The following is a 20025-nucleotide window of genomic DNA, read 5'->3' as shown; positions in this document are numbered from 1 at the left end:
GAGTCTAGTTTCTATAGAAACAAACGGCATCAGTATTGAAGCCCTGTACAGGGAGATATTCAAGTTGTAACGCCCGAAGGTCAGTGTAGTCGACCCCTGTAACATGGGAGACTTTAACTAATAAACTGTACTAATTGGCTTGACCAAAAATTCTAGAAAAAAATTTGTAGATGTACATATGAGTCTAGTTTCAGGGAAAAATTACAAAACTGATTTTCAAGTTTTGAAACTCAAGATATAATTTTTAAGGCGACAGTGACGCGGTAACCAGCTTGTCTGGAAATTTTTTTTTTGGACTGTGAAAACAATTAAGTCTGTGTGCACCTTGTGTTCGACTCTAGTAACGGACTCAGGTACGGGGTGTTACATACCAGCTGTCCTAGATATTTTCTTTATATGTACTTTTATTTGAATAGTCCATATGCAAGAGCCAAGATAGAGACTCACCTGATACTCACCTAAACTACATCTTGGAGTTCCAAACTTAAACATCCTTCTTGAACTAACAACAACAGCTTAAAGAACATAGAACCACCATTAAAACCTATTTACAAATAAATGGCTAGTATCTCAATTACAGACGACACCCATGTAGGGTTTATTATTCACAACTCATTGTTCATATCTTCTTACTATACTTATTCTTTAAAAAAAAACTTAACATACAGAGCTATCAGATTATCGGGGAGGTGGAACATCCACTAATTAATTCAAAAATCTTTTCTTCTAGCTTAATAAAAGAGAAGAAAACATATAAGTTTAAGAAGCTGAACCAAAAAATAATATTGAAAGACGAAAAATCATCCCCCAAACAAACTTTTCTCATAATATATATATCCAGTTCCCCCTAATAGAAATTGACAAATGTCGATTGTATTCAAAATTTGTCCTAATAAATGGCTTACAAAATTCGATAGAAACATAAACAAAAATACTGTATAACTATTATTTGACCAGTCAGTTCAATTGACTCCTAACCATATCACATTGCAAACCCAATTAGCATAGTGCTCAAGCAAATTGGGCATATTATACTTTTGGCAGTAACTCTCACCAGGCTTACTCTTCGCTTATCATATTCTTTTCTTCAGTAGCATAATACCCTAAGATAAAATGTTTAATTACTTCTACAGCAGATACTGTAATTCAAACTGTAATCCACCAAAAGATTGCTAATAGGTAGACTACACTACGCTAAATAGCTAACTTCACATGTACACGTCTTCTAGTCAGATCCTCTAGATTTGGGGTGTGACTTGGACTACTAACTTTGCCTATATATAGTAAGTATAGGTTAAGCTTGGGAGCTTTTGACCAAGTCGTTTTAAGGTTTAGTTAGTAAATTTAAGATTTTAATTTAGTTTTATTTTCTTCGAAAAATAGTTTTATTTTCTTATTCTTCAACTTGGATTAGATTTGAGTCCAGTCTTCATTGTTAAATATTTTCATATTTTTCTTTTATGTTTCTCTTGCAAACAATGATATCTTAATAAATGTTAAAGGATTTTTTGGATTTGAGAACATCCAATTTATCAAATGGATTAATTTATATCATTCTCTCATTTTAATTTAATTTTGATGAAGATGGTAATTGAATCGATGTATTGCTAAGTCCTTTAGGAGATTAATGAGCAAATGTGAGAGTGATTAACAGAAGAATAAGGGTTTTCCATACAAATTTATTGATGTAAATTATGTATGCTTAAACCCTAAGATTGATGACCCTAGGAAGTAATCTAAGATAAACAAGGTTGGAAGATAAGTTTACTGAGCAAATAGTAATTTACCCCGATCAAGAAAGTGTGGTCAGAATATAAGTGACTATTGATTGATTAATTAATTAGTAGAGGCCGGAAGGTAATATTGGTTAGTTAATAAATAATTCATTAAAACAAACCAGAGTTCTGGTGTTAATTACAACCACAGAAGTGAGTTAATCTTCTGTATGTTAATTGAGATTTTCTTCATTGATTTATTTTTTCCTATTTATTTTATTTTATTTCATAATATTAATTTTAATATTATTGTTTATTGTAATATGATTTTTGGTGATTATTGTTTAGACCTGTTATGTAACAACTTGTTTTTAGTTAAATCGGACAATGGTTTCGGAACCAGAAATCTGAAGTCAAAAATAATTATTTTATTATTTTTTTAATGTTTACAGCATGATAGTATGTTTGTGTGAAAGTTTCGTTTAGAAATTTTATTGTTTGAATGCTTAATCTGATAAAAAGGACTAAATCCCGTAAAGTGTCAAACTTGAGTTCTATTAGCTAAAGGTGTTTAATAGCTATAAAACCTTAAAGTTAAGGTCCTTAAGTGGTAATTAGACCATTAAATAAGATTGGTATTGTTGAAATTAGTATGATTAATTAAGGTTATATTTGTCAATTGGTAATTAAACTTAAAATAAATAAAACAAAAGCCATTAAACTCATAATCTTCTTCATCCAACAGATTTTAACAAAAAAAAAACCATTTTTAGGGCTTGAAATTCGGCAAGCTTTTCTCCTTCACTTAGATCAAGAGAAACGAAGTTCAGATCTAGATCGCGGGAAAACAAAGTACTCGACTAATCGACCTATTTCATTATTTTAGTAAATTAAAGCAAGTTCATATATAATAAGTTTTGTTATAATTGTATTTTAAATGTTTTGATATTGCATAAACTGTGAATACGACATTACGAATATATTTGATAACGACTCGCATTGGAAATCCCGGTTGAACCTTAGGAATAGATTAGGATACAAATAACATGTCATTAGGGATAGTAATTAAGATAGCTTCGGCTATGTATTGACACTTCGTATGTGTTATCGAAATGGCTACGGCTATGTATATTAGCACTTTGGGTGCAAGATTATTGAGATAGCTTTGGCTATATTATTATTGGTACTTATTGTGCGAGATTCTCGGGTATCTGATTTTATTCCAAATGGTTCAACGGGTTTATTAAGGATATGAATTGGTGAGAACAGATACGTATTGGTATAGGTATGTACCGAAACTGAATATGTTTTGAGCATATGAGCAAATTGAGTTCAAGACTAAATAGATGATACAATATATGTTAACATTATTGTTTTACATATTTTGTAGTATGTTAAATGCTTATTTTGAATGTTAACTAAATGGTGAGTTTTGCTTATTGTTTTCATACGAGCTTACTAAGCTATAAAGCTTACTCCGTTTTTTTTTTCATGTTTTATAGTGATTTCAAAGCTAGCTCAGATTTGTGGATAGTCGAAGACTTCATCACACTATCAAGCTATCATTTTGGTACTTTTGAATCTATGTTTCGAGTATATGGCATGTATAGGAACTTTAGTCATTTTGGTATATAAGTTGATGATGAATTTAGCCATTTGAATTGGCTTGTAAATGTGTAAGGTTTGGTTTGTATATATAGCCATGTGAGTTGGCTTAATTTGGTTAGATTGGTTGTATATATATATGTGCATATGGCCTATGTTATGTGATTGAGGTTGGCTTTGTGATGCTTCTTGATAGTAGGAATTATGGATGTCAAATGGTTGGTACTTGAGAAGATGTATGCTTGTGAATTTGAGCATAATGATGCATGTATGTCTAATTAGTTGAAATGTATATGTGAATTTTTTTGAATGATGCATGTTTGGAAATGTCTAATTAGTTGAAATGTATATGTGAATTTGGTATAAATAGATTGGTCTATTTTGTGACTTGTGTGCATTGTGGGTAATGATATTCAGTTAGCATGAATTAGGCTTGATTTAGTTGGTTTGGATGCTTATATATGCTATGAATTGTGCAAATTGGTTTCTGTAGGTTTGTGAAAGTTTGGGTGACAAAATGTCCTGGTGAATAGCCTATTTTTGTCCATACAAACAGAAACACGAACGCGTGTCTCAGCCGTGTGTGACACATGGTCAAGTTGCACGGTCATATGTCCTCTGGTGTTGAAATTGAAAACAAGTCAGTATGCTCCACACGGCCTCACACACGGACGTGTGACCTGGCTGTGTGGCATAAGTTAATATACCTTATAGGTTTGGCATGGCCTAGCACACGGCCTAGACACGGGCGTATGTGGCCATTTTTAGGGCACACGAGCTAGATACACGAGCATGTGTGTTAGCCGTGTGACCCAAGTTAGAGAGTTACACGGGGTCAGACACGGGCTGAGACATGGCCATGTGCTCCTATTTCGAATGTCCACACGGCCTGTGATACTCTTACACGGCCAAGCCACATGGGCGTGTGTCCCCTGTTTTTGAGAAAATTTTCTAAGTGCTCGAAAAGTTTCTAAAGTTACCGGTTTAGTCCTAAACCACCTTGAATGCATGTTTTGGGCCTCATAGGCTCGTATTAGGGACGATATGAATGTTATTGATTAGTAATTGCATGAAATTGAAAATGTATGTGAATTGTATGTGTAATTGTATAATATATTCAGTAATACTCCGGAACCTTATTCCGGTGCTGAATACAGGTGAGAAGTGTTACATTTATTGGTACAAAAGCTATGGTTTAGTCAACTCTTGGACTAACGTAGCATGTGTGAACCATATATAACATGTGATAGTTTGATGACTCTTGACAATTTAAACTATGTTTTCATATAGCAAATGGATCATAATCGAGCTATAACTGATGATGTTGAAAGTAATGCACCTGCTTCTGTTCACGGAGTAGCGAAGTTAGAGTCGAGACCCATACCGGGTAGCCAGGGAAGAGAGGCTAAAGAAGCCTTCTTCCAGATGATGAATGAGTGGTTTATGGAGTATGCTTGAAATCTAGCTATTCAACAACCTCCAACCCCACCTAATCCCCAACCGGTTCCCATAGCTCCTCAAGGTATAGAGTTTTTACTACTGAATAAGCCGCCAGTTGATAAGATTAGAAAACACGGAGTAGAAGAGTTTAGAGCTAATGTGGATGACAATCTCGAGAAAGCTGAATTTTGGCTTGAAAACACTATTCGGGTGTTTGATGAACTTTCGTGCACACTAGCTGAGTGTTTAAAATGTGTCGTTTCACTTTTAAGGGATACCGCGTATCAGTGGTGGAATACTTGGTGTCTGTGGGATTGAGATAAAGGGTTACCTGGGAATTCTTTCAAGCTGAGTTCAAGAAGAAATATATCAGTCAACGATTTATCGATCAAAAGTGAAAAGAGTTTCTTGAATTGAAACAGGGTCGCATGTCTGTAACTATATACGAGAGAGAGTTTGTGAGACTAAGTAAATATGCTCGGGAATGTATTTCAACTGAGGTCATTATGTGTAATAGATTTGAACTTGGGTTGAACAAGGAGATCTGATACAATCTGACCTTGTGATGAATCGAATTATATGTAAAATGCCCGATCGTCTACGAGAAGCAATGATAATTTAGTTTAGTGAAATTGGTATGGAATGAAGTTGTTTTGACAAATTAGCGGTTGGTTTAAGATTATGGTATGAAAAAGGTAAGGTGGAAAAGAAGGAATTTGTTTTGGTTCGAAATAGTAAGATGTGAAAAGAAAGAATTAGTTTTGGAACCAAATGGTTAAGAAAGGAAAATGGATTGAAAAAAAGTGCAAACAAGAACCAATACTGATTTGGTATCGACCTGTTGCTTATAAGCCCTTTAGTTCGGTTTAAGAATGGTTATGGTGACCTCAACCCACTATCTAGCAAGATAGGAACCTCGGTATGTTTAAACGCCACACTATAAGTAGTGATAAGTTCGGTTTCCATAAAAGAAAACAGATGACACAACTAGAACACTAGGTAGCCAACGAATCCTTGAACGAAAATAAAGAAAAGTTTGCCTCACAAATTTGGCAGCATAAAATTAACAAAATGTCCCAAAGTTCTTCCATTCAATAAACTCGTTACATATATTTATAGTGTCAGAAAAGGCTAGTTGAATGGTCACTTTTAATTAAGCTAATAATGAGGCCTAATGAAAAGTCACAACTATAGAAATTCTAATCCAAGTAACTCCAGCCTTTAATGTGATTTACTTCTTCAATTAAGTTGCTTTCAAAGTCTTTTGAAGTCTCCATGAGCAACCGAAAAGACACCAACTTCTTTGATGGAGAATTGAATGCATGTAGTGATTACTCATGAAGCAAACGGTTATGGAAGATGAAACAAAGTTGCTGCCTAATTTAAAGAAGAATAATGCTCTCCTTTAATCGATAAAACAACTTCTTAATGATATTTAAAGCCTCTTTGTAACAGCCTCCTTTTTTGTAACCGAAATCTCTTGAAAAGTCACCTTATTGAATGCATAACAGCCTTTAAATGTAATGAATGTGAGCTGGAAAGTCACCTACAATTAACACATGTAACCGACACATTTATTCAATTATTAAACTTAAAATAAATTAACAACTAACTTAAATAAATGAGCTATCACTTATGCATCATTTATTCCAGCAACTAATTTAATTAAGTGAAGCATTATTAAATGAACTTTAACTCATGTATCAATAAATTATCCTAGTAACTAGATTATTTAATGAAGCAACTATTAAATCTAGCTCATAAAAAAATCAATTAATTAAACTAGGATGAGTTGAATTAATGATCAGAAACTCATTTATTAAACTAAGATGCTTAAATGCAAGTATTAAAATACAACTAAATGCAAAGCTGAAAAATAAAAAGTTCAATTTAGTTGGAACGGGTTCAAAGAACTGAAATTGAGCTGAAATCGGTTTGCAATATGTTGCAAGGAAACTTTATTGAACTGGTCCCAACTCGTTCTATTTCTCCAACCAAAGCCTCACCCCATAATTGGTTAACTAAGGCCGAAATGGCCTCTTTGAATTGCTTAGCTCGAGCTCGCGTAATTGGTACTTGGGGCAGCACCGTTGAATCCTTGCTTGAACTTGATGCACTCCAAGATGCTATCGTATCAATATCAAACTGTTAGTCAGGATTGTTGAATTAAAAGAATTCATTGTATTGGTTGACAGAGCTTGTAAAGCTGAAGAACTTGGCAAAGAAAAGAGAAAGGCATATTTCGAGGCTAGAGAATCAAGAAAAAGATCGATGAATAAGCTGTATAAGTCTTTATCAAATAAATAACGGGATTAGTTCAGTCGTTCAAATGCTTCAACTGGATATCCAAACAGAGATCATGGAAAGCAGTACTCAAGTCCTAAGGCTCAAGCTACATCAGTATCAAGTGTGGGCAGTGTAAGAAATAAAAAACCCGAGTGTCAGCAATGTAGACTACATTTTGGAGACTGTTGGTTGATTAATAATAATAAAGCTTGTTTTAGGTGTGTTTCGCAAGAACACTTTATTCGTGATTGTCCTTAGTTATCTGAGAAAGATAACTTTTAGACTTTAAGACTGAGCAATCCTGCTACTAGAGGTAGGACATCAAGAAATGCGGGGAATGTAACTACTAGTAGAGGAACAATAAAGGACTCCGCTGTGAGATCCGAGGCCAGAGCACCTACTAGAGCTTAGGCGATTCGTGCTCACGAAGAGGCATCGTCACCTGATGTTATCACTGGTACATTTTCTCTTTATTCCACTATTCTTATTGCATTGATTGATCCTAGATTGACTCATTCGTGCATCTTCATGAATTTAGTGTCCAGTAAGAGTTTGTCTGTTGACTCTACAGAGTTTATGATTAAAGTGTCTAACCCCTTAGGCAAATATGTTCTAGTTGATAAAGTTTACAAGAACTATCTTTTAATGATTCGATTTTACTGTTTTCTGGATGATTTGATGCTTTTGCCATTTTTTGAATTCAATGTGATACTGGGTATGGATTGGTTATTTCTGCATGATGCTGCTGTAAATTGTAGATGAAAGATTATTGAATTGAAATGTCAGAATAGTGAAATCATTAGAATTGAATCAGATGAATCGAATGAATTTCCTGTTGTGATTTCGTCTATGTTAGGTCAGAGATGTATGAGAAAAGGTTGCGGAGCTTATCTTGCTTATGTTTTAGATACAAAAGTGTCTGAATCGAAAATTGAGTCAGTACCAGTTGTTTGTGAATATCTGGATGTGTTTCCAGAAGAATGACAAGGGTTGCCACCAATCAGAGAGGTCAAATTTGCTATTGAATTAGTGCCGAGAACATCCTCAATATCGATAGCTCTGTACAAAATGGCTCCGACAGAATTGAAAGAGTTGAAAGCTCAGTTGCAAGAATTAACGGATTGAGGTCTTGCACGACCTAGTTTTTCGCCCTAAGGTGCGCCAGTGTTATTTGTAAAGAAGAAAGATGGATCAATGAGAATGTGTATTGACTATCGTTAGCTCAATAAGGTTACGATAAAGAACAAGTATCCGTTGCCGAGAATAGATGATTTATTTAATCAGTTGAAAGGAGCAACAGTGTTCTCAAAGATTGATCTACGATCTGGTTACTATCAATTGCGAGTGAAAGATTTGAATGTGCCGAAAACTACATTCGGAACAAGGTACAGGCACTATGAATTTCTTGTTTTGCCTTTTGGATTAACTAATGCACCTATCATTTTTATAGATTTGATAAATCAGATTTTTAGACCTTATTTAGGTAGATTCGTTGTAGTATTCATTGACGACATTCTAATCTATTCTCGAGATGAGTCTGAACATGCCTAGCATTTGAAGATTGCGCTACAAACCTTAAGAGATAAGCAATTATTCGCTAAATTCAAAAAATGTGAGTTTTGGCTTTGAGAAGTTATATTTTTGGGACATATTGTTTTAGCTGAAGGCATACGAGTTGATCCGAGCAAGATTTCTGTAGTTGTTGATTAGAAACCACCAAGAAATGTATACGAAATCAGAACCTTTCTGGGGTTAGATGGCTACTATCAACGTTTTTCAAAGGATTTTTGATGATTGCTACACTAATGACTAGATTGCTACAAAAAGATGTGAAGTTTGAGTGGTCTAAAAAATGTCAATAGACTTTTGATCAATTGAAAACACTGTTAGCTGAGGCACCAGTGTTGGTTTAACCTAAATCGGGTAAAGAATTTGTAATTTTCAACGATGTGTCATTGAACGGTCTGGGTTGTGTTTTGATGCAAAAAGGAAAAGTGATAGTTTATGCCTCCAGACAGTTGGAGCCGTATGAAAAGAATTATCTGACGCATGATTTAGAGTTGGCCACTATTATATTTGCATTGAAAATTTGGTGACATCATTTGTACGGTGAGAAGTGTCATATCTTTACCGATCACAAGAGCTTGATATATATAATGACTCAGAAATATTTGAATTTGTGTCAACAAAGATGGATAGAGTTGTTGAAAGACTATGAGTAAGTGATTGATTATCATCCGGGGAAAGCGAATGTAGTCACAGATGCTCTGAGTAGAAAATCATTATTTGCCTTGAGAGCGATGAATACTCAACTAACCTTATCTAATGATGGTTCAATTCTGGCAGAGTTGAAAGCTATATCGATGTTTCTTCAACAAATTTGTGAAGCTCAGAAGTGTGATAATGTATTGCAAGCCAAAAGAGTGCATTGTGAATCGACAGTAATTCAGACAATCAGATCAGATCCGATGATTGTTTAATGTTCCAAGATAGAATTTGTGTACCAAAGAATTCCAAAATTATACAAAAAAATTCTTAACGAAGCACACAGTGGTTGTTTATCTATTCACCTGGGGAGTATTAAAATGTACAATGACTTGAAACAGTTGTATTAGGGGTTGAGCATAAAACGAGACATTTCAGAGTTTGTGTCGAGATGTTTAGTTTCTCAACAAGTTAAAGTTGAACATTAGGTGCCTTCGGGATTGTTACAACTGGTGATGATTCTAGAATGGAAATGGGATAGAATTACGATAGATTTAGTATCAGGTTTGCCCTTGTCTTCGAAAAAGGAAGACGCTATTTGGGTTGTTGTTGATCGACTGATGAAATCAGCACATTTCATTCCAATACGTACAGATTATACACTTGATAAATTGGATGAGTTGTACGTTGCTGAGATAGTTAGATTGCACAGGGTGCCAGCTTCGATTATATCAGATAGAGATCTGAGGTTTACATTGCGATTTTTGAAGAAATTACAAGAAGCTCTAGGTACGAAGTTGAAATTTAGTATCGCATTTCATCCACAAACCGATGGCCAGTCTGAGAGAGTAATTCAGATTCTCAAAAATATGCTTCATTGTTGTGTTTTAGAATTTGAAGGCAACTGGGAGAAATATTTGCCATTGGTTGAATTCGCATATAACAATAGCTTCCAATCGAGCATAAAGATGACACCGTATGAAGCTTTGTATGGTCACAAATGTCGAACTCCTTTGTATTGGACCGCACTGAGTGAGAAAAAGATTCATGGTGTAACATCCTGATTTTAGGCCTAGTCAGAATAGTGATTTTGAGACCACAAATTCAAAGTAAAAATAATTATTTTATGATTATTATGAGGTCTATGATATGATTGCATGCTTGTGTGAAAATTTCATGAAGAAATTTTATTTATAAAGTGTCCAATTTGACATTTAGGACTAAATTGCAAAAGTTGCAAAATGAGAGTTCTAGAAGCTTTAAGCATGAAATTGCCATGGATTATTAATTAGATGTCTTTAAATAGCAATTTGCCCAATTTCTATTTTTATGGACAAAAATGAGCAAGAATAGGAAAAATTTGAAAGAAATGCCTTAAGGGCATTTTTGTCATTTGGTTAATAAAAGAATAAAAAGGGAAAATAAGTCAAAAATTGGTGTCCATCTTCTTCATGTGTACCGAAATTTCTAAGGGTTCCATAGCTACGGTTTTTTCAACTTTCAAGCTCAATAGTAAGTGCATCCTATCCCCGTTTCTAATGCACTTTACATTTTTGAAACCTTCGTAACCCGATTTACCTATTTCTAGCCATATTTTGAAGTAGGGTTCATGTTTGAAATTTGACCCATGTATGACATGCATGTGTTTTGATGTGTGATAAATATCTGTTACTAAGTGATTTCTAGTGAAATTGGCTAAAAAGGACTTATTTGTGAAGTCTGTAAAATGAGTAGTAAGGTGTATGATTTAATGAGAAATGTGGGCTACTATGAGCATGTTATAAGTTCAGCTAGGCTTGGGTAACAAAGAAAATAAAACATTTCATTTTACAAGCCTAAGGGCTCATTTGTAATTATGTGAAAGTTTAGGGGCAAAATTGTAATTTTACCAAAGTATGATTTATGGAATGATTTGAACAATTTCATAACTAAATAATTGAAATTTGCTATTATAGATCAAGAAAAACGGAGTCCGGACCTAAAACCGAGGAAAGAACAAGGTTGTGGACTAAATCGAATAGTTAGTCATACTTTGGTACCGAGGTAAGTTCGTGTGTAAATAATGCAACATTACATTATTATGTTCTTAATTCTTTAATATTGTGTGAATTGTGTAATTGTCCTTGTGGATTTAATTAATGATGACTCGATGATGATTTGACGAAGTTTGATATCTCGAAACCCCAGTTGAACTTTAGAATAGTTAGGATACAAATGTCCTGACATTAGGGTTATATGTGATCCCAGGAAAGAGCATGTCAGGGACATGGCATTGACATTGATATGTGATCCCATGTAAGACCAGGTCTGGGGCATGGCATTGGCATCGAATTGTGATCCCATGTAAAACCATGTCTGGGACATGGCATTGGTATCAATATTTGATCTCATGTAAGACCATATCTGGGATATGGCATTAGTATCAATATGAGACATCGTATAAGACCATAGATGGGCTATTAGCTTCAATCTATGATCCCATGTAAGACCATATCTGGGATATGGCATTGCATCTTACTATGTGCATGAGAGTTTCCGAGCATCCTTTAGTATTTCAAGTGCTTCAACGGGTAATCCAACGATTATGTCAAATAGATGATAAGGTATGATCATATTGAAAGGGTACAGGTATCTACACAAAGCCCACAAATATTGAGATTATGAATTGATGAGACCTCGATAAGAAGCGAATGAATGAATTGTGATCATGAGTTTTATTATACATTATGTAAATGTCATGACTTAAAATGTACCTATGATACTTGATGACATTGTGATAAATATTATTATGTTATGTGTATAATAATGCATGGTTAATGTTGTTAATTATTTACATGCAAACTTACTAAGCTTTCTGCTTACTCCCCTTTCTTTTCCATTTTCTTATAGTATCGCCAAGCTAGCTCAAGGATCGAAGGACATCGGAGATTTGATCACACTATCAATTGGACATTTGGGTATAGTTAGTCTCAACATTTTAAGTATGGCATGTATAGGGGAGTTGGTCTTCTTGTTTATGTGACATATTAATTTGGCCAAGTGTGTTGGCTTATAATGATTTGATGATTCATTTTGTATATGGCCATTAGATATGGCTCATATTGATTATTGGGTTGTAAACCTAATTATTTATGCATGCATGTGTCAAAGTCTTGATGATGATGGATGGTGTTATATGGCATATAAGTATGGTGAATGAATGATGACAAATTGGTATGGTTATGATCATGGTTTAAATGTGTGAAATGAGAGTAGATTAATAATGTTGATTGGATATGAAATTGGTGTGGAATACCTTAAGTAAGCTTGTTAATTTGAGTATGTGAAATGGTGTCATTACATGGGCATCAATTAGTATTGATTTGGAATGATTGATTGTCAAAATGTGACATGTTGTGTGCCATGAAATATGTCAAAGTATGTGAGTGTCTAAGGGTAGAAAAAGGCCTAAAAAATAGCCTTATAGCTATCTACACGGGTAGACACATGGGCATGTGTCTAGGTCGTGTGTGATACACGGTCTACTCCATGGGCGTATGATCTGGCTGTGTGTCTGTTGCACCCTAATTAGGTAAAACAAAATACCCAATAGTAAACACACGGGTAGAGACACGACCATGTGTCTCAGCCATGTGAGAAACACGGCCTCAGAATATTGGCGTGTGCCTTGGCCGTGTGAAGTCTGCACCTAATTTTTTTGGATTTTAATTCACCACACGGCCTAAGCACACAGGCGAGTGACTTGCCCGTGTGACCCTATTTTGTTGATGATGTCATAAATAGAGAGTTACACGGGCTGAGGACACGGGTGTGTCCCAAGCCACACGGGCTTGTGTGACCACACGTGTAACACCCCTAACCCGTATCCGTCGCCAGATTAGGGTTATGAGGCATTATCGAACAAAGCACAGCTTCAGAACATTAACAATTTCACATAGGTCATATTAACATAAATAAAACCTATGGCCAATTAACAATTTAACCTACCTTATAAATCATAACACGAGTTTAATTCATGCCTCAAAATCATATAAGTATGCTCTAAAAATACATACATAGATTATGTACTCATTGTTATAATAGTATTCGAATACTAAGTAAAAGCCAAAACATTTTGTTTCATAATTTTTATACATGCACTCATTAACCCAAACAAATCATATAACAATCTTTATATCTATTATCACACATTTACTATGAACTAAAACAACCAACAATTTAACCAATAAGTTACATTCATTTGACTATTACACCAGCCAACATTATCAATCACAATTGATAGATTCGTAAAATACCTAGCTTACTAGCAATTAATAAATCTAAATAATATTTCAACTTGTCTTTACTTACCCAATTCACTATATTAACAACCATAATAAAAGCACATATATGTATTGTGACAGCCTTAAAACGACCCTATTCGGAATGTTGTTTCGGGACCACAAAACCGAGGCATAAAAATAATTTAAAATTTATTTTGATGCCTATAATGTGTGTTAACTTATGTGTGACATTTTTGATGTTTTGATTTAGAGTTATAAATGTGAATTTCACTAGAAAGGACCTAGTAGTAAACTTTGAAAGTATGATGGGGAAATGTGTGATGACTAGTTGATCATGCATGCAAAAAATGAGGGGTTTGCATGTCAAATTTCCCCATTTAAGAACTAGTGGCCGGCCATGACAAAAGGGGATGGGCAAAACATGTCATGAAACATGTTTTGTAAGTGGTTTATGTTGGAATAAATAAAATAATGAGCATGGGAATTGAATAAGGAAAGGGAAGAAAAAAAAAAAGAGAATGGTGAATGTTCCCCCCCCCCTTTTGCCGTGAGTTGAAGAAAAGAGAAGAAAAAAATTTGTTGTTCATCTTTTTTTTCATTTCTTTGAGCTGAAATTCTAAGGAAGAAGGAAGGGGTTCTTGCTTCATGCTTGGTTTGGAAGAGGATTAGGAGGAGGTTTGGCCATACTTGTGTCTAGATTAAGGTATGTTTGGGGTTGTGCCATGAGATTCATGCATGTTTTTAGTTGCTAGCTTGATGTTCTTATTAGCCCATGGTTCAAATCTTTGTTATGTCATGGGGATGATATTCGGCCAAGGTGGATGTTGTGTTAATGCCATTGCATGCTAAATATGAGGCTTGTTGATGATATATGTGATGGTGGGTTGAGGACTCTTGGATTTTCTTTTAGCATTTTGAGTGAGACATTAAGTTCTTTGTTTAACCATGACCAAATTGAAACGGTATGGTGTTGTGGTGTATTCGACCATGGTATATCCATAAGCATAATTTATGCATATTGCATGGTAGGTAAGATTTGAGCTTTGGATATATGTTTATATTTGGTTATAATCAACTTGAGATTCGCCCTTGCACCTACATGTATATATGTTTGCACATGATGTATTGGTATGACATATATACTATCTCAAGGTATATATTTACTTATGATGATGTTTGGTTATGAAGGAAATGATAGATGTGTATTGAGTTACAATATGTAATGCATTAGTTAGTAAAATGTATGCCGTTCATGTGTGATATTAAGTGTATAATTGGCCTCAACATGGACATGCATATTCGGCCACATGAGGGGGATTGGTGTGCATGCATTCGGTTAGAGGCAAGCATATTGATGCCTATTCTTGGCTTGGAAAATTCGCTAAGGAGAGTACTAACTAATGTGTTGAGTTTGATTCATGATTTCCGTACATATGTGACTTTAATGTCTAATGAATATATGTGGGCTAAGTACCTTGAATTCCTCTTGTTGATGCTCAAATGAATAAATCAATTTATTTGTTAAATTAAGCTCAAGAGCAAAGGGGACTAAATCCAATAAGGGAAGGAAAAAGTGAGCGAATAGTCATTTAAATCGCTCGACAACATCCGAGGTAAGTCTTGAGTAACGACCCTACTTGAATTATATTGAAATGATTTGTCATATTATGGCGGATAGCGAATGTGCGTAGGGACTACGCTGTAATGTCAATTGAAATCATGCTCTTTGTGTGTGGCTATTGAGCCGAAATTGGAAAGGTTTGATAAATGTTTTGTGTTTGAGCCTTAGTAACTAAAAATGAAATATGGATGTGTCGTGATTATTGATATATGTGTGCGTGATCAATTGAATGATACACGGCTAAGCCTCAAGGCATTTATGCTAGTGATTACATCCGGCTAAGACCAAGGCATTCGTATGAAGTTGTTATATCCGGCTAAGACCAAGGCATTTGTGCAAGTTACCAAATCGGGTTAAGACCAAGGCAATTGTGCTTGTGGTTATATCCGGCTAAATTCTGAAGAAACTTGGTTTGAAGGTGAGCGTTTTGTGCTGCAATAAATTCAATTAATACGCTCGAGAAACCCAAACAATAAGGTATGTTTGCATGTGCATCGGAAAAGTCGATCCGTTTGAAATAGTATTCGTTCAATCGACTAACGAACTTTCGGCTCTTAGATAGGTTGATACCTTGTGTGTGTATATGTTGATGAAGTGTGAAGTAAGTATGATTATGAGAATGTGTATTAATAAAGTGATTCATTTAGCTATGTGAATGTAATACTATAGTCAAAGCTGATTTCATTACTTGAGACTTACTAAGCATTAAAATGCTTACCCCGTTGCTTTGGCTCTCTGTTTTATAGATTTTGCTCGTTAGCTATCAGATTCGGGATCATCGAAGTCGAAGTCATCCACACTATCAAAGCCCTTTGGTACTCATTTAGTTGAACTCTGGATATGGCATGTATAGGACTACCCTTTGCTGTTTTTCAAGTACGTTTTGTGATGTATGTGTGTACAGCCATGCGAAAATGGCGCATAGAAGTGGAGTATGACATTAGACCATTTGTGTTTATGTATATATATATGGTTTCATGATGTGACTATGGACTGGAATGGAAGTGTTGGGCAATGATCAGCCTTTGGAATGGCTAAATATGATCATATGTGGACCTATGTATGACAAAACTCTAGTTGGTCCATGGAAACCACGAAATAGGTAAAGTTCACCTCGAAAACAGATGCTAACAGCAGCAGTGGTGTGGATTTGAAAAAAATCACTAAAAATTGTAAGAATGGAATTAAATAGTGAATAAATTATGTAAATGAACCTTGATGAATCTACTTTGATATGGAAGAAACGAAACGGTCATATGAGTTATATGTTAAGAGATATTAAAGTTCTCGTGAAATAGGGCCAGAACGGTTTCTGGATCCCCTGTTCCGACTTTGGAAATTCATTATAAATTAACCAGAGATAATTAGGAGTCATGCCATATATGTATAGATTCCTCTCTGAGTCTACTTTCTATAGAAACAAACGGCATCAGTATTGAAGCCCTGTACATGGAGATATCCAATTCGTAATGCGTGAAGGTCAGTGTAGTCAAACCCTGGATTAGGGGAGACTTTAACTAATAAACTGTACTAATTGGCCCGACTAAAAATTCTAGAAAAAATTATGTTGATGGACATATGAGTCTAGTTTAAGGGGAAAATTATGAAACTGATTTTCGAGCTTTAAAACTCAAGATATAATTTTTAAGGCGACAGTGATGCAGTAACCAGCTAGTCTGGAAATTTTTTTTATGGACTGTGAAAACAATTAAGTTAAGTCTGTGTGCACCTTGTGTTCGACTCCGGTAACGGACTCGGGTACAGGGTGTTACATGTATATATATATACATATGAGTTCAACTAACAAATCATAACCAAAAACATTGGCACATTATCTTTTACCATCAACCCAATTTCCTATTATAAAGTCTAAATCCCAATATGTCAACTTACCATGATGAACAAATCATAAATCACACGTATCATTAATATAGACCATAAGTGAACACCAAATATACCCCATGCATATATCTTGATTATTACCTAACTAATACATGATATACCTCAGCTCATTTAACAACCATTATTCATCTTATGGCCGAAACACATAAACAAACTCCACAACATTATATACCTTGGATACATTTTCAACATAAGTTCAAACCAAGTCCAAATGAATATGCAACCATTAGCATTATAATCAACCATAATTCACATGAAGATATATAATGGCCGAAACACCAAAATCACAGCTAAGCATAACCATCATCAAAACGAAGCATTAAATCTGAACATAACAAAGTATTAAGCCAATTTCACATGGCTCATGATTACATTAACCAAAACCAAACATTTCAAAATATAATCCAGCCTATGCATGCCATAGTTTCAAAAATTCAGCTTATAAAATACCGAAGACAGACGATAGTGTGATAGACTTTACTGACGAGACTTTACTGACGATCCTCGAGCTCATAACTTGAATCCAAAATCTATAAAACAGAGGTAAACATGAACACACACAATAAGCTATCATAGCTTAGTAAGTCATAAGCAAATAAATAACTAATTAACATAATCAATATATTTAAACTAAACTGAATTATACTATCATAACCACTTTAAATCTTAAGCTTACAATTTCATGCATTATATATACTTTCACATACAAATTATTCATGGCCGAATGAATATATATACACATTAACAAACTATCATTCAATTTCCAAGCCAAAATATCTTTATCATACCAAGTACATATACACTTATATGCATATACTCATAAGTCAGAGTATAACAATCACATACATAGTTATATCAAATGGCCGAATATACCACCAAATGTACATATGTTTACATTAGTAACTTTTATTATTTGAATCACATAATAAATTGCCAACTTACCTTATTTTCAAATAGGTAATTAACTAACTCATACCTAATTGTTTTAGCTCGTTTTACACCTTTGTTCACAACATATCATTGCTCGTTGAACCATTCAGAATTGAATAGGACACTCAGATAATCACATATACCATACAATGCCAACATCCCAGACGTGGTCATACATGTTATCTCATATCGATGCCACTGTCCAAAACAGGGTCTTACACGAATCGAATACGATGACGATATCTAAACAATGTCTTACACATAACCACATATATCGATGACAATGTCCCAGACGTGGTCTTACACAAAATCACATATATCGATGCCAATGTCCTAGACGTGGTCTTACACAAAATCACATATTGGAATCCTATGATTCGTACGGGGCTTTCGGACGTCATAACTCAGTCGAAACAAATTCGTTAACATAGCTCCCAAGCTTATTTTCATTCAGCTAACATATATATTTTTTCAATAATTCATTTCAGCATATAGAACTCATATTTATTTAAAATTAACAATATCTATTTGCTTATAAACTTACCTCAGACAATGAAAATCGGAACGGGACGACTATCGACAACTTTGGTTTTCCCCCGATCCAAATCCGATTTCTTCGGTTCTTGATCTAAACATATTCAAATTAAACTCATTCAAACATATTTTCACTCAATTTAGTCCAAAAACACATAAATGGGTAAATTACCATTTTACCCCTAACATTTCACATTTTTTACAATTTAGTCCAAATTGCACAAAACACAAAACATGCAAAATTTGCACACGCCATGTCTAGGTCGAATGTTCCTAGTGTTCATACAAGTCCATAAATTTCATTTATTTCACATTTTAGTCCCTCAATTTATTATTTTTGCAATTTAGTCCTAATTACTCAAAATCATCAAAAATTCCAATACAAAACATGTTAATCCAAAACATATATTTCATATTTCATCAACTAACATCACATAGCTCAAATATCAATCAATGTAATAACACAAAATATTCATCAAAATCAAAAATTCGAGCTTGGGCTTTGTAGATAACATATTAACGATCTCAAAAATGTAAAAATTATCAAAAACCGAGCTAGTTACATACCTTGATTGACCTTAGCAATGGTCGAACATGAGAAAACCTTATTCTTTTCTTTTTCTTTTAAGTTTTGGCAAAAAAAAAAACATTATGAAACCATATATTTATTTTTATGTTTTATTATAACATTATTATTTACTATTTTACATTAATATCCTTTATAATTTGATAACTAAAACATGTATATCAAGGATACAACCGTCCATCACTAACTCCAATGGTATTATTGCAACATAAGTACTTCATGAAATAAAGACAATATCAATTGATCCCTTTTACAATTAACCACCATGTTTTCATTTTACGCGATTAAGTCCTTTTATTTAATCAGGCACTCAAACGACAAAATTAAAGCACAAAAATTTCACACATATAAATTCACACATAATAAACACAGAAAATAATTTTAAAATATTTTTCTGACTTAGATTCGTGGTCTCGAAACCACCATTCCGAATAGGGTCTAAATAGGGCTGCTACAACACGGCCTACCCATACGGGCGTGTAACCCTCCAAAATAAGAAAATTTTCTAAGTGTTATACAAGTTCCGAAAGTTTTCAGTTTAGTCTCAAACCACACCCAATGTATGTTTTAGGCTTCGTGGGCCCATATAAGGGACGATATGTATGTTAATAAATGGTTTTAACTTGGGCAAAATCTTATGGCCCGATTTTGTATGAATGTTAATGTTTGAGTCCGGTAATGCTTCGGACCCTATCTTGGTGTCGGATATGGGTAAGGGGTGTTACACACGAGGTTGGTTTAATCCAAGAGACTAAGGATAAAGTGAAGGTAATTCGTGATAGTTTGAAAGCAGCTTCAGATCAACAGAAATCATAAATGATTTGAAATGAAAAGATATTGAATTTCAGATAGGCGACAAAGTATTCTTGAAAGTATCTCCGTGGAAGAAAATTCTTCGATTTGGTCGGAAAGGCAAGC

Source organism: Gossypium arboreum, chromosome 2, assembly GCF_025698485.1.
Source record: "Gossypium arboreum isolate Shixiya-1 chromosome 2, ASM2569848v2, whole genome shotgun sequence".
Classification (NCBI taxonomy): Eukaryota; Viridiplantae; Streptophyta; class Magnoliopsida; order Malvales; family Malvaceae; genus Gossypium; species Gossypium arboreum.
Note: the sequence above shows the minus strand (reverse complement) of the source record.